At 42.0% G+C, this 13,096-nt stretch overlaps 1 protein-coding gene across 24 annotated transcripts in view; it reads left to right on the top strand.

Annotated features, from left to right (window-relative positions):
• The window catches only part of ESRRG (estrogen related receptor gamma), a 645,982-nt gene that overhangs the window by 129,214 nt on the left and 503,672 nt on the right, over positions 1-13,096 (top strand). The window contains exon 1 of one of the 24 annotated variants that reach the window (XM_067027584.1): positions 8,546-8,562. The exons of the other annotated variants lie outside the window; for them this stretch is intronic. The gene's annotated coding sequence lies outside the window, so the exon portion shown is untranslated. Of the gene's footprint in view, positions 1-8,545; positions 8,563-13,096 lie in introns of those variants that run through there. 24 annotated transcript variants of the gene reach the window in all.

The raw sequence follows: 13,096 nt of genomic DNA, 5'->3' as shown, positions 1-13,096 counted from the left end.
ATTTTCCTTTTGTTGATGGTTTCCTTTGCTGTGCAGAAGCTTTTTAGCTTGAAGTTGTCCCACTTGTTTATTTTTGCTTTTGTTGCCTTGCCTTTGCTTTTGGAGTCAGATCCAAAGAATCCTTACCAAGACTGATGTCAAGGAGCTTACTGCCTATGTTTTCTTCTAGGAGTTTTATGGTTTCAAGTCTTGCATTGAAGTCTTTAATACATCTTGAGTAAATTTTAAACGTGAGGTAAGATAGTACTTGGTCACTTGCTTTTGATGAGCAGGAGACTTTTCTGAGCTAAAAGAGGTTTCAAAACATAAGCCTGGTTTTTCACCCCTGTTCAAAATGCTGTTGTGGCTGTCCATTTCCATTTAAAGTCAGAGTGTTTAGAATGTTCGAGAAGACTGACCTGGGCTGACCCCCATCTCCTCCCTCACCTGGCCTCTCTCCTCTCCCCTCGTGTCTCTGCTCCAAACACCTGGCCTCTTTGTTATCCCTTGAGCTATCCAGGGCCTTGGCACTGCTTGAAATATTCTTTGATATATCCTTGTGATTAACTTCTTCCATAATTCAAGGCTTTCCTCAAATGTTACTTTTTCAATGAGATCTACCACTACCATCCCATTTTAAATATTTTAAATTGCTGCCCTCTGCCTAGAACAATGAACCTGAAACATAGTAGGTGCTCAGATTTTTTTTTGTTTAATTGAATGAAAGAATTATTAGTGAAGGTGTAGGGAGATGCCAATACTGCTTTTTCTGCCCAAGGCAGTTTGGTACCTTTCACTTGGTTCATTTTCAAATACTGATGCTTGGTCTTTTATAAAGTCTCTAGAGACAGTAATCAAGTGTGAATGTGCTTTCTTTCTGTGGGAGATTTCCTGTCATTCAGAAACCAGTGCTGTTTCCCTCCTCATATCTTTAGAGTTCTAACATAAAAAAAGAACAGAAGAAAAGAAAAACACTTCTAGTAAGATGTATTATAGGGGACAGGTTGATATCCTCTTAAGGGAGGAAATTAACTGAGCCATTGCTGTAGACATTGGGGAAATTATTTCACTCAGAGTTAAAAAGCAGCTTGGGAGTATAGTATAGGGTGCCTGCATGTGCTTTATGATGGTCTTAGCTTATGACCTTATATTGCTTATATTTCTCTATTAAATCAAGATTATCTCATTGAGGCCACCACCCTACATGACATGGCAGGGGCCATTTTGTTGCTTGTGAACAGAATTGTCTCCGATTGAATGGAAAGCTGTATCTTTGACATGTGCTTAGTATGAGCCATCTCTAGGCTGGACTTTCCATTACTGTGGGTCTCCATGGAATGGGAACAGAGTGTGTGAACCCTCGCCGTGTGGGCTGAGTGCTTTACTGAGCTTCTGCCTTCCCAAACCCCGAACTTGTGTCTTGCCTTCTCCTCTGTGGGTTTCCAGTGAAATGTCCCTAAATGGTCCTTCATGTGGAATCAGTGCAGCAGGAGACAACTGAGCTTTTAAATTTTATGAAACATCTAAAGAAATAAAAACTTTATGAACAATAACTATTATGGGTTAGATTGTGTTCCCCCCGAAGATGTTGAAGTTCTAACCCCTAGGGCCTCAGAATGTGACCTTAATTGGAAATAAAGTCTTTGCAGATAATTAAGTTGAGATGAGGTCTGTAGGGTGGGTCTTAATCCAGTAGGACTGGGGTCCTTATCAAAGGGGGAAATTTGGACACAGAGAGAGACACAGGTAGAATGCCACGTGAAGATGAGTTTATATAGCCATAAGCCAAGGAACTCCAAAGATTGCCAGCAAGCCAGAAGCTTCAGAGAGAGGACTAGAACAGATTTACCCTCACAGCTTTCCAAAGGAACCGGCCCTGGTGACATCCTTGATTTTGGACTTCTAGCCTCCAGAGCTGTAAGACAATAAATTTCTGTTGTTTAAGCCACCCTGTCTGTGGTACTTTGTCACAGAAGGCCTAGCAAACTAATACAGTAATTATTCACTTATGTATCATAATGCAAGCATTAAGCAGCACTCAGATGACACCACAACAATCCTCCTAGCACATTTTACATGTGAAAAAACTTAGGTACAAGCAAAGATGTATGGGGTAGATTATGTTCATATAATGAGGTAGTTAGTAAACCAACATTTCCATGCAATGCTATTTGTTAATTACAATAGCTTGATCTTGACAAACCTGCTATGAAATGACTAGTTATTATCTGGGTATTAGAACAGAGGCATGTAGAGGTATTACCCCCTTTAGAAGCAAACATGGAAATGATCTTGTCTAATGTCTTCATGTTACAGAAGAAGAGTTGAGTAGTTAGCCTTAGAAGGACCAGAGAAGCTAGGAAGGAGGCTTGATCCAAGATTCCTAACCACTCTTCTTTTTTTAAACCAAATTTCCTCTCTTACAAAGTATGAATCATCACAGAAGAGCTACTCAACCAATGTTTGCTGAATGAATAAATGTTTGCTGAATGAATAAATGAAGCTCAAGATTTTTGAGCCAGGCTTAGAGTTTTGGTAAACTACCAGATATTTTTCATTAGTTTAAGTTGATAAGAACTTTGCCTCTTAGAATAGGAAAGAAATCGGGCCTGGGCTGATCTTGAATCCCAGTGTGCCCACACTTTGCTGTGTGAAGTTGGGCAAATTAACCCTTCCAGGCTTAGTCACATCATCTTCAGATGCTGTGTACACCTTGCAAGAGATGAGATCCCTGGTGGCGCAGTGGTTGAGAGCCCGCCTGCCGATGCACGGGTTCGTGCTCCGGTCCGGGAGGATCCCACGTGCCGCGGAGCGGCTGGGCCCGTGAGCCATGGCCGCTGCGCCTGCGCGTCCGGAGCCTGTGCCCCGCAACGGGAGAGGCCACAGCGGTGAGAGGCCCGCGCACCGCAAAAAAAAAAAAAAAAAAAAAAAAAAGAGAGAGATAAGAATGCCTTGGAAGGTTATTTTTAAATGTGAGTTAATGTAAAGCACCAAGCAGAGTTTTTCACGTTTAAGTGTTCAATACTGGCTCTTCTGACTTCAACATCTTTAAAGACAGTACACAGTATAATATCTTTACATACCTCAGCTGTGCTGTTGTTATGGCAAGTGCATTTGATCCAGCTTTCTTTTAATTTTTTCATAACGATGAGGTGTGAACCCCGTTCCAGCTCTGATCCTCCCCTCATCTTCTCTTTATCCAAGATCTGGGCATTCTTACGCGGGTAACTGGGGCTGTGAGGTCCAGAGAGGGCAAATCTGAATAGTTCACGCAAGAGTCCTATCCACAGCTTTCTCTTTTCTGACACGTCGTGCCCACCCACAGGAGAGAGTCACAGATAATCGCGGGCAACGGGCCATGCCTCGTGTGATTATTTGAGCAGCCCATAGGAGAGAAAGCAGCACCCTGGCTCCAGCCCATGGCTCAGGGGTCATACAAAGCATGTCAACGTGAATGTCCGTCCACGTCTGGTTATCTTTCCTGAAATAGGCTTCAAAGGCTGGGTATCACCTAGGTTCTCTTAGTGGTCATTTGACATTTTTCTCCTGTGTTTTCCATAAATGATATATATTTATCAGGATACATTCTAAATCCATTTGTATTTTTCTTACTTGTGCAGTAACTTGGGGTTTATGAGACCTGGGTGTTCGTTTCATGCTGTAGGAAGGAATATTTCTACTCATCTCTTAAGAGTGATTAGGAGTATACTCATCTGTGCACACTGCTGAGACTAAAACCCCTGAAAACCGATGCCTAATTGTGATAATAGAAATAGTAAAATGTGAGCAATGCTAAATTACATAGGGATAATGGAAAAGAGAAATTATTGTAAGTGGCTTTATAGTTGCAAAAATGAAGTAGTGTCTAGATAACATATGCCATTTTCAAACCTAATTTTAGACCCATATTGCTGAGTGAAATGAGATTAGTATAGTAAAATAATAAGACTATAATTGTCCCACGTTGGTAGGCAAACGACACTGGCAAAGGTGTAGAAAAAGCATGCTGTTAACATTTGAAAGTTCATTTTTAGTTTCTCTCTTTTTTTTTTTCTTTGTCTAACTTTTTCCTGCAGCTTTAAGAAGCAGAGAGTCATAGCCAATATGAGTATCTATGCTTCAGATAAATCATCTATTTTACATTTTAGATATTTAGCTTTTCTTGCATTTTATTGTAAGAAACAGTTGCTTGAAAACAGCGTCTTTGTTTCATAAGAGGTTAGCTGCTTCCACTTGAAACCACAATCCTTTGGGATATTACAATTAGCTCTTTAGCAGGAACTCTGGTGCCACCCAGGTGGAGATGCTGCAGCAGCACGTGGCAAGGGGATCAATTCTTAGGAAACAAAGATCCTGTTTTCATGCAAATGCCTTTAGTGATTAAAAAAAAAAAAAAAAAAAAAAAGAGCATGGGTGGAAGAGCTATTGGTTTTACATTTTTAGAGAAATTGCTGAATGCTCTTTAGCCATGCAATCTTGTGACCTTTACCGTTCTCTCAAGGTTAATGGGGTCCAGGAAAATGGTAATGTAATAATTTGGGTTTCTTGGATGTCCCACTAACTTACAGTGTATGTCCCTCAAATTTGCTAGCATTTTGTACGGTGGCGGAGGGTGGTGTTGATTATAAAATGTATCTGGAATCCCTCCGTCCTTATTCGAAACTCCTTTCTGTTTCGAATCATCCAAAGTGTATGAGGAAAGACGACCTCGGTGGGGAAATTGTATACATTATTCTCCCTTTTATTCAAGTTAAATAGGAAGCTACAACTTGTAGTCCAAGTATAAAATAGTCAAGAGTATTTTTTCCAGGAAACCGCTAATGTAATACCACAACTCTTCAAGTCTAAGACATTTATAGCCAGCAGATCTCAAAAGTTGGGGATTCAGCAGGACCTTGTTACTGAAATATGCATCTACAAGGTCTGGTTTCTGTCTCCTGGTGAAGAGCAAAGGGGTGCTGTTCCCTCCTGTGCTGAGGATCTGGGGAGGAAGAGTGGGAGGTGGGTCTGTGTTTCTGTCTGCAGGGCTGCCATGCGAAGTGGCCACAGCCTTCCTCCGTGAATATCCTCCTGGTGGCCGGCCCTGCAGGGCCCCTTCCAGGAGCTCTTGAGAGGCCATGTGTTTTGCTGTTATCAACAGGGGCTCATTATACCAAGGGACTCAATTTAGAATGACTTTAATGGGATTGGGAGCCAAACTGCAGTCTAGCCCTATGACAAAGAAAATTTAAAGTACCCTGTATTTATTATGCCTTTCTCTCTTTAGTAACGTCTGTCTTTAATATTCTTCTGTTAGCTCCTTTAATGTTTTTCTTCTCCCATGTTTTTGGCATTTTTATGATTTGCAGTTCCATTCGAAATGGGCACATGTCATAACGTCATCTAATTCTGTTGAGAAAGACGCCCCCATTTCCTGTGGCTTTTGGCCAAGCCACACTATTACTTTTGATTCTGATTTTTTTTTTTTTTTCACAGATGATGTAGGCTGTGCAGTATAAAGTAGAAGATTCTTTCCACTTTGGAAAGAGATTTAGTGCTTTCTTTTGCAGTCTCCCTGGGGGCAGAGGTGATGTGTCTGACATCAGGTCCTTCACACCTAATACAGGGTCTGGCCTCTGAGAGTGCTTAGTGATTGTTGTTTGAATGAATGAATGATCGGCATTCTAATCACATTCTATTCTTAACATGAATATAAAATCCAGTTTTGCTCTCAGTTGACTGGACTGTGGATGGGCCCAGTACTGTGGGGGTGCAGTGAATACATAACATGATAGATTGGAAATCAAAGTCCAAATATTTTAAGCTTTTTTGATGTTCCTTGACTTTTTCTTATTTCTCATTCATTCATTGATTTATTCAACTGTCAAAGTAAGGCCCCTACTCTGAGCAGATTACCATATTACATTGTCTCCTCTTTTCTTCTTGCCTATTCTTTTTCACTTCTTCTCCTCTGATTTATCTGTTCATCTCTTTTGATTTTCACTCTTCTTTTTCCCTAAGGTATTACCTCTCTCGCTTATCTGCTTTTACTCTTCTTCTTGCTGTCTCTATGCTTCCCACTTTCTTTCCTTGAGCTCCTTTAGTAGTTATCATTTCTACTTCCAATCCTCTGCATCTGTATATTTCTTATACTCTCATTTTAGAAATATATCCTATCGTCTCCTTATCTACCTGTTCCTTCTCGTTTCCTTTTTTTTTCCTTCTCTGTCAGGTCCAAAGAAGAATAGACATAGTCATGTAAGCAATAATTCTAGGTTCTTCACCTTCATTTCAAAACCTGGCTTAGATTTGTTTATAACGAACAGTGATCCAATTGATTCCATCATCTTCAGGTAAGATCTTGCCTAAAGCTCTTCAAGCACAGGATAGACTGTCCTTAGGAAAAAAAAAAAAAAAAAAAAAGTAAATTAAAGCCTTCCCGGAAAGGCTAGCATTTGATTTTCCTTAGTAACCTACCTTTTGAATCCTGGCTTGGAGTGGAGTTCCCCTCTCCATTTCTGTTGTTCTCTGCTTTATATGCAGAGAGGTCCATACCAAGATTAAAAAAAAGAAAAAGAATAAAATGTGCTCAGGATCCAAGGTTGGTTTATAATAGAACAAAAAAGATAGGAGGAAGGTAGTCATGAAAGAGAGAAAATGCTATAAGCCATTCTTAAAATTCTGAACTCATTTATTTATTCACCAAAATAAACTCCAGGTACCATATTAGTGACTAGGGATTCAACAGTGAACAAGACTCAGCTTCCGCTAAAGGGGATAATATTCTGCTGTAGTGTGGTGAGTGACATGATAGGGCTATATGAAGGCACCCAACCCAGAAGTTGGAAGGCTGAGTTTACACCCCTGGGAAGAAAGGACAGTCATGCTGAGTCAAGAAGGATGATTGAATAGTAAAGAGGAAACACGGTGGAAGGCGGCAATGGAGATCTGGTTGATGGAAACATCACAGAAACAACATGGCTATAGGGTCTATGGTTTCTGTGATGTGAACACAGAGGAGGAGGCCACGGCGGTGAAATCGTCAAGGTCTTATTGGCTGTGCTAGGAGTACGGACCTCGATATGAAGCAACGGGAGCCACCGAAGGGTTTTAACAGGACAGTGGTGATCTGGAATGTTCACAGAGAAGGCGTGGAGTAAAAATCTCAGGCAAGGGCACAGGGGAAGAAGGTTGCAGTATTCAAGGGGAGGGACAGTGGTCACCTTCCCTAAGAGGGTGATGATGATGGTGGAAACAAGTGATGGACTCATGGTGTATGAAGAGCAGAGGTGGACAAGCCATGATGGTATGTTGGAGGCAAGAGATGAAGGAGGAGCAGGGGATGAAGAATGGCATCCAGTCTCTTGGGTTCTGAGGAGAGGTAGTGTTTCTGAAGAGTCGTCTCAGTTGTCTTTGCTCTTTAAGTGCAGGCTTGTGTTCCTAAAAGCTTCCAGCTTGACATCCCTGAAGACTAGTGTCATGTTCTGTTTCATCACAGTGAACGGCCAGGCTGGCTTCCGAAGGTGCTCTCATCCATTTGCAGAAATCCTGCACAGCAAGAGCGGGACCCCGGGCGGTGTAGGCGCATTCTTAAGTTGTTGCACAGTTTGGAGAGAACTGAGTGTTGGTAGATCAGTGGTTACAATATGTTTCTTACTGTTCCTTGCGGATGAGTTCGGTCAAAATAGCGGTACCACTATGTGTGTATGCGTTGATGTGTGTATGTGTGCACACGTGTGTTTATATATGTGCATCCACAGGGGGCATGTGAGTGTGTCTGTGTGTGTGTGTGTCTCTATACAAATGCTTCTCTTCCGGTTCCCCCAGCGCTAGGAGGATCTCCCTTGAGATGATTGTGGTCCCTGTGCCGTGGAGAACTGGGAACTGGGAACCGGAGGGGAGCCACTGATCCATTTCCACAAAAGAAAGCCAAACCGTTGTCAGTTACAATGATTTTTGTTCGCTGCCGAAAGTCTGGACTAAATTTGAACTGGTGACTCCGAAGTAGGTGACTCCATAGCCCATGACCAGTCCCCTGAGATGTGTAATCCACTTTAGAGATACATATAAATAGCCTACTATGGGAAATGCAGTCAGCAAGCTCAAAGATATGCTTCCATTTCAGAACTCTCAGAAATGCACTTACAGATTTAAGAAAAAAAAATCTTTGCAAGAAGTAAAATGCGCATGAAAGAGATGATTCATTGTATTAGAGCAATTAAAACATTGGCTCCTGTTTGCATCCATCATCCTCCTGAAATAAAAATATATTGGAGAGAAAGCTATATTTACCTGGAGATAAAATTTAAAAGATAAGGAAGATAAAAGTCCATTTTTCTGAAAGGAGTAACTGAAAATGTGCAGTGCGTTATAATTCAGGCAGAACCTCATCCTTATGGACCAGGAGCTGGAGTGAGATCATTGTGGAACTGGAGCCAGAGTGAGCGCAGCCTCTACCCAATATTTTTTGAGGCACAAATGTAGCCAGGAGTGAGTCATTCAACAGGGTACCTCAGAGGTGCAGCGTCGTGGATATAAATGGGCAAGACTTCGGTACCGGAAAATCCGTCACCTTAACCTTGGATGTGCCGTCATCATCGCCCGGTGAGTTCACAGAAATCAACTTCTCCGATTCCGGTTCATGCCTCAGGCCAGGTCCGCGCTGCAGTGATGCCTCGGGTGACTCAGAGAGGACTCATAAATCTGACGATCTCTGCTCCCAGACTCCAAGTGATATAACCTTTCCTTCTTGGGTTACAAATACATTACATAAAAGTAACATGGGAAATGGTTACTCTGTGTCGACTTTGCTCATTGCATTCCTCTGAGAATGTGCCAGGGAGGAGAGAACTGGGAGACTCTGGTCCTACCAAGGAAAGGTAGGAGAAGCAAGGGGGAGGGGGAGGGAGGGATGGCTTTCCCTCCCCATGTTTGTTTATCCAACATGTGTCGGTATGGGGTACCAAGAAGAGCGTGGGACTTAGGGAAATAGAGTTGCAGTGTCTTGGGTCTAAACATAACTAATTTGCAGAGTGGTCTTAAAGGGTGAATGAAATCATTCATACATTCATTCACTAATCAACTGTTCATTGAGGTTCTACTAAACTGCTACAAAACCAAGAGTGAATAGTATGAAGTCACTGCTCTCCTGGAACTCACATTCTAGTGGGTAGAGCTAGAGTTAAGAAACAATTGAACCAATAAATATTTACAATATCAGCAGGTGGGACACATATATTCTTTTTCATATTCTTTTCCATTACAGTTTATTAAAAGATATTGAATATAGTTCCCTGTGCTGTACAGTAGGACTTTGTTATCTATTTTATATATAGTAGTTTGTATCTGCTAATCCCAAACTCCTAATTTATCCCTCTCCCCCTTTGATAACCATAAGTTTGTTTAGTAGGTCTGTGAGTCTGTTTCTGTTTTGTAAATAAGTTCATTTGTGCCATATTTTAGATTCCACATATAAGAGATAGCATATGGCATTTGTCTTTCTCTCTCAGCTTACGTCACTTAGTATGATAATCTCTAGGTCCATCCATGTTGCTGCAGATGGCGTAATTTCATTTCTTTTTTATGGCTGAGTAATGTTCCATTGTATATCTGTACCACATCTTCTTTATCCATTCATCTGTCGATGGCCATTTAGGTTGCTTCCATGTCTTGGCTATTGTGAATAGTGCTGCTGTGAACATTGGGGTGCATGTATCTTTTCCAAATAGAGTTTTCTCCAGATATATGCCCAGGAGTGGGATGGCTGGATCATATGGTAGTTCTATTTTTACTTTTTTAAGGAACTTGCATACTGTTCTCCGTAGTGGCCGCACCAATTTACATTCAAGTGGTGCTACTTTAGACGTGGTGATTAGGGGAAGCCTCTGAGGAAGGAGGTGCCATGATGCAGTGACCTGCTGGGTAAAGCAGAGTACAGGGTAGCATCTAGCACAGTGCTTGGCAGGTGGTTAGTGCTTAATCCGTGGTCACTACCGTTATAACTCCTGTCATCATTATCCCCAATAACAATGGTGCCTGCATGCCCTTTCGAAACTTGGGGAGCCTGTAAAGTCTTCTAGGAAGCTTGGTTTAGAGCGCACGTATAATGGAATTCTCTATCTGTATATATCAAGATGTTTTATTTTCAGTTACAATTTAACTTTGGAGATAGCTAATAATGTTTAAAGGAAAATCGCCAAAAGCTGATTGTTCTGCGTGGTTAAATATCTTGCCATTTTCCCCCTTCAGTACCATTAAACCTTTCTTGCTCACCTACTTGTGTTGGACACTGTGCTAGGCACTGGGGAAACAGAAACGTAAAACTGAGTCTTTGCCTTCAGGAAGCTTAGAATCTTAATAGTTTCCCTAAAAAGTCAGGACTCATGCACTCTTTGTTTGACTGGAACCTGCAGGAGAGTTGATATGCTGACAAGGCTCTGTAGAGTTTAGAAAAAACAAGTTGCATTCGAGTGTTAACTTTGATGTTTGTTTAGTTCTATAAAATATGTAAGAGGCTTTTCCATTAGCGAGTAGGACTTTCAAAAAGCTTTCAGAATCTCATGTCACAAGTTGTCGTTAAGTATTGCTGAAGGGGAGTCACAAAGACTGACAGCTTGGAAACTTAGCACAGTATGTGGTTTAGGATGTGTGGCCAAAGCGAAGCCCCCATTCCCATCTTAATTGAGGTCATGCAGGGCCAGCTGATTCATTTGGTCTGAAAAGTCCAGACTGCACGGGAATCTGCAATCCGCTTGGCAACACTCTATTATCCTTTGGCCTTTATAAGCAGCATATCACACCCTGTCTGGGGAAAGTTAGGGATGAAAATCTCAGCCTAGGTATATTTCAGTGATGGAATGAAGTGGGACTTGGGAAAAGTGATTTACATCTGAGAGACACATATGCGGTGCATTAAGTTGCTTACATAAAACACACCTGGAGATTGCTTTCCAGAGTCTTTTTTTTTTTTTTTTTTTTTTGCGGTACACGGGCCTCTCACTGTTGTGGCCTCTCCCGTTGCGGAGCACAGGCTCAGCGGCCACGGCTCACGGGCCCAACCGCTCCGCGGCACGTGGGATCTTCCCGGACCGGGGCACGAACCCGCGTCCCCTGCATCGGCAGGCGGACCCTCAACCACTGCGCCACCAGGGGCGCCCAGCCAGAGTCTGTTTTTGTTGTGAGCCTATAAGTTTACTTTGGGACCGAACATGGCACCTACTCAGAGAGGCCTATACTGACTCTGTTACAGAACCAAACTTGAGTCCACCCTCCTGCATGCAGTAAAGCCAATCTACTGACACCAGGTTGTAGTGAAGGAAAGTGCAGTATTTCTTACAGGGCACCAAGCAAGGAGTCAGGTACCTAGTGCTTAAAAGGCCCGAACTCCCCGATGGCTCTCAGGGAAAGGTTTTTAAAGACAGCGTGAGGGAGGGGCTTTCAGGGTGTGTGATCAGCTCGTGGACATTCTTCTGATTGGTTGGTGGTGAGGTAAGTGGGAGTCAACGTCATCAACCTTCTGGTTCCAACCGGTCTGGGGTCTCCGTGCTTGCGGGCAACATACAGTTAACTTCTTCCACCTGGTGGTGGTTTCAGTATCTGCAAAAGTGCTCAAGGATATGGCTCAGAATATTACCTATAGCTCTTGAGGAGGAACTAAAGGACTTTGTTTAATGGATAAACTATTATTATCTTGTCGTGCTTGACTGTTTTCCTCTGCTTCTGCATCTTCTCATTTCTCTGCTTAAATTTATTCTTTGGCACCTGGGGAAAGCCTGGGAGGCTAAAGTTCTTCTACAGACAAGAGGCAGGCGGAGGACATGGTGGGGGGGTCCGTCCTGGGAAGGCCCCATAGGGTCCTGCTCGGTTACAGCTTTTAACCACTGCTCTTCACACGCTACCTCCTTTCTCTGCTTTTTGCTCTTCAGAGGAACATTTTGTTCTATTCACCTACCCCACCCTATCCTATCCTACCCAATCCTATTCTGTAGTTCCCTATTAGGTATGCATTTGCATATTCCTTGGCTGTCTCTCCCATTAGATGAGTAAGCGTTGTGAGGGCAGGGACTTCTTGTTCACATTTGTATACCCAGTGCTTGGTGCAGAGTAGACTCCCTATGAATATTTGCTGAATTCATGAGTTGTAGCAATGATGGCTGATGACAGCAACAGTAACAATAAAACCCTTAAGGTTCAGGAGAGCAGTCAAAACTCTGAAATCAGAGCAAGGTTTCTAACATTTGTTTAGATGGCAGAGAACTTGATGCTCTGTGTAGGACCACATGATGTAGTGATGCATGAAATTAACTATCTTTCTAAACTCTATCGTACAAAAGTGGTACTATGGCCAAATGTTAAAGGAGCTATAGGGACGAGACTAGTAAGTTGTATTTCATTGATTGCTTTAAAATATGTATACTTTAATTTAATTTTTTTTATTTTTTGCAATTTGGATAAAGGGTGTTATTGTTCAGCGTTAACAATAAGACTCATTGATGCAGATTGCAAAACATCCATGTTCTGGGGTGTGGGGTACACACTGATTCAACATACCTGCTGTTCTAGAAACATTGTCTTTACCTTTCACGCCATCCTTCAGATTATATGCTTCACTGACACTATGAACAAAATCTGGATGGTTTGACCTACGAGTGGACCCATGTTGGAAAAATCTCCAGTGACATTCCTTTGTGAGTTCAGATAATTTTAAGAGAATTGTTGGCTATAAGAGATTTTCTTAATGTTACTGTAGATTATTTACGTAGCTTGTTAATCATCTAACTACTCCAATTACTCTTTCAACTAAGAGTCATTATAAAGGGCTCAGGATAGGTCCTCTCCCCCTGAACTTCACCCCTGCACACACCATTCATCTAGGTTAAAGCCAAACCACCTTTCTCGGAAAGGAAATTTCAGGAAACCGTTCAAACACCTCAGTCATAACTGATACAGAAGAACTTTCTTCTCACCAACTCTTTCCAGTGGAGAATGTCTTGTAAACATCTACTACTGAAGCACAGGTAGAAACCCATGAAAATCAAGACATCCTGCCTGGAAGCAGAAAACTGCAGGAACACCTTTTACTTCTGAATATGAAGGAAAGTATGAGCCATTGCTGAGTTATTGGGTGTAAATGAATAAT

This window comes from Kogia breviceps, chromosome 1 (genome assembly GCF_026419965.1).
Source record: "Kogia breviceps isolate mKogBre1 chromosome 1, mKogBre1 haplotype 1, whole genome shotgun sequence".
Classification (NCBI taxonomy): Eukaryota; Metazoa; Chordata; class Mammalia; order Artiodactyla; family Physeteridae; genus Kogia; species Kogia breviceps.
Note: the sequence above shows the minus strand (reverse complement) of the source record. Positions and strands in the feature narration are given on the sequence as shown.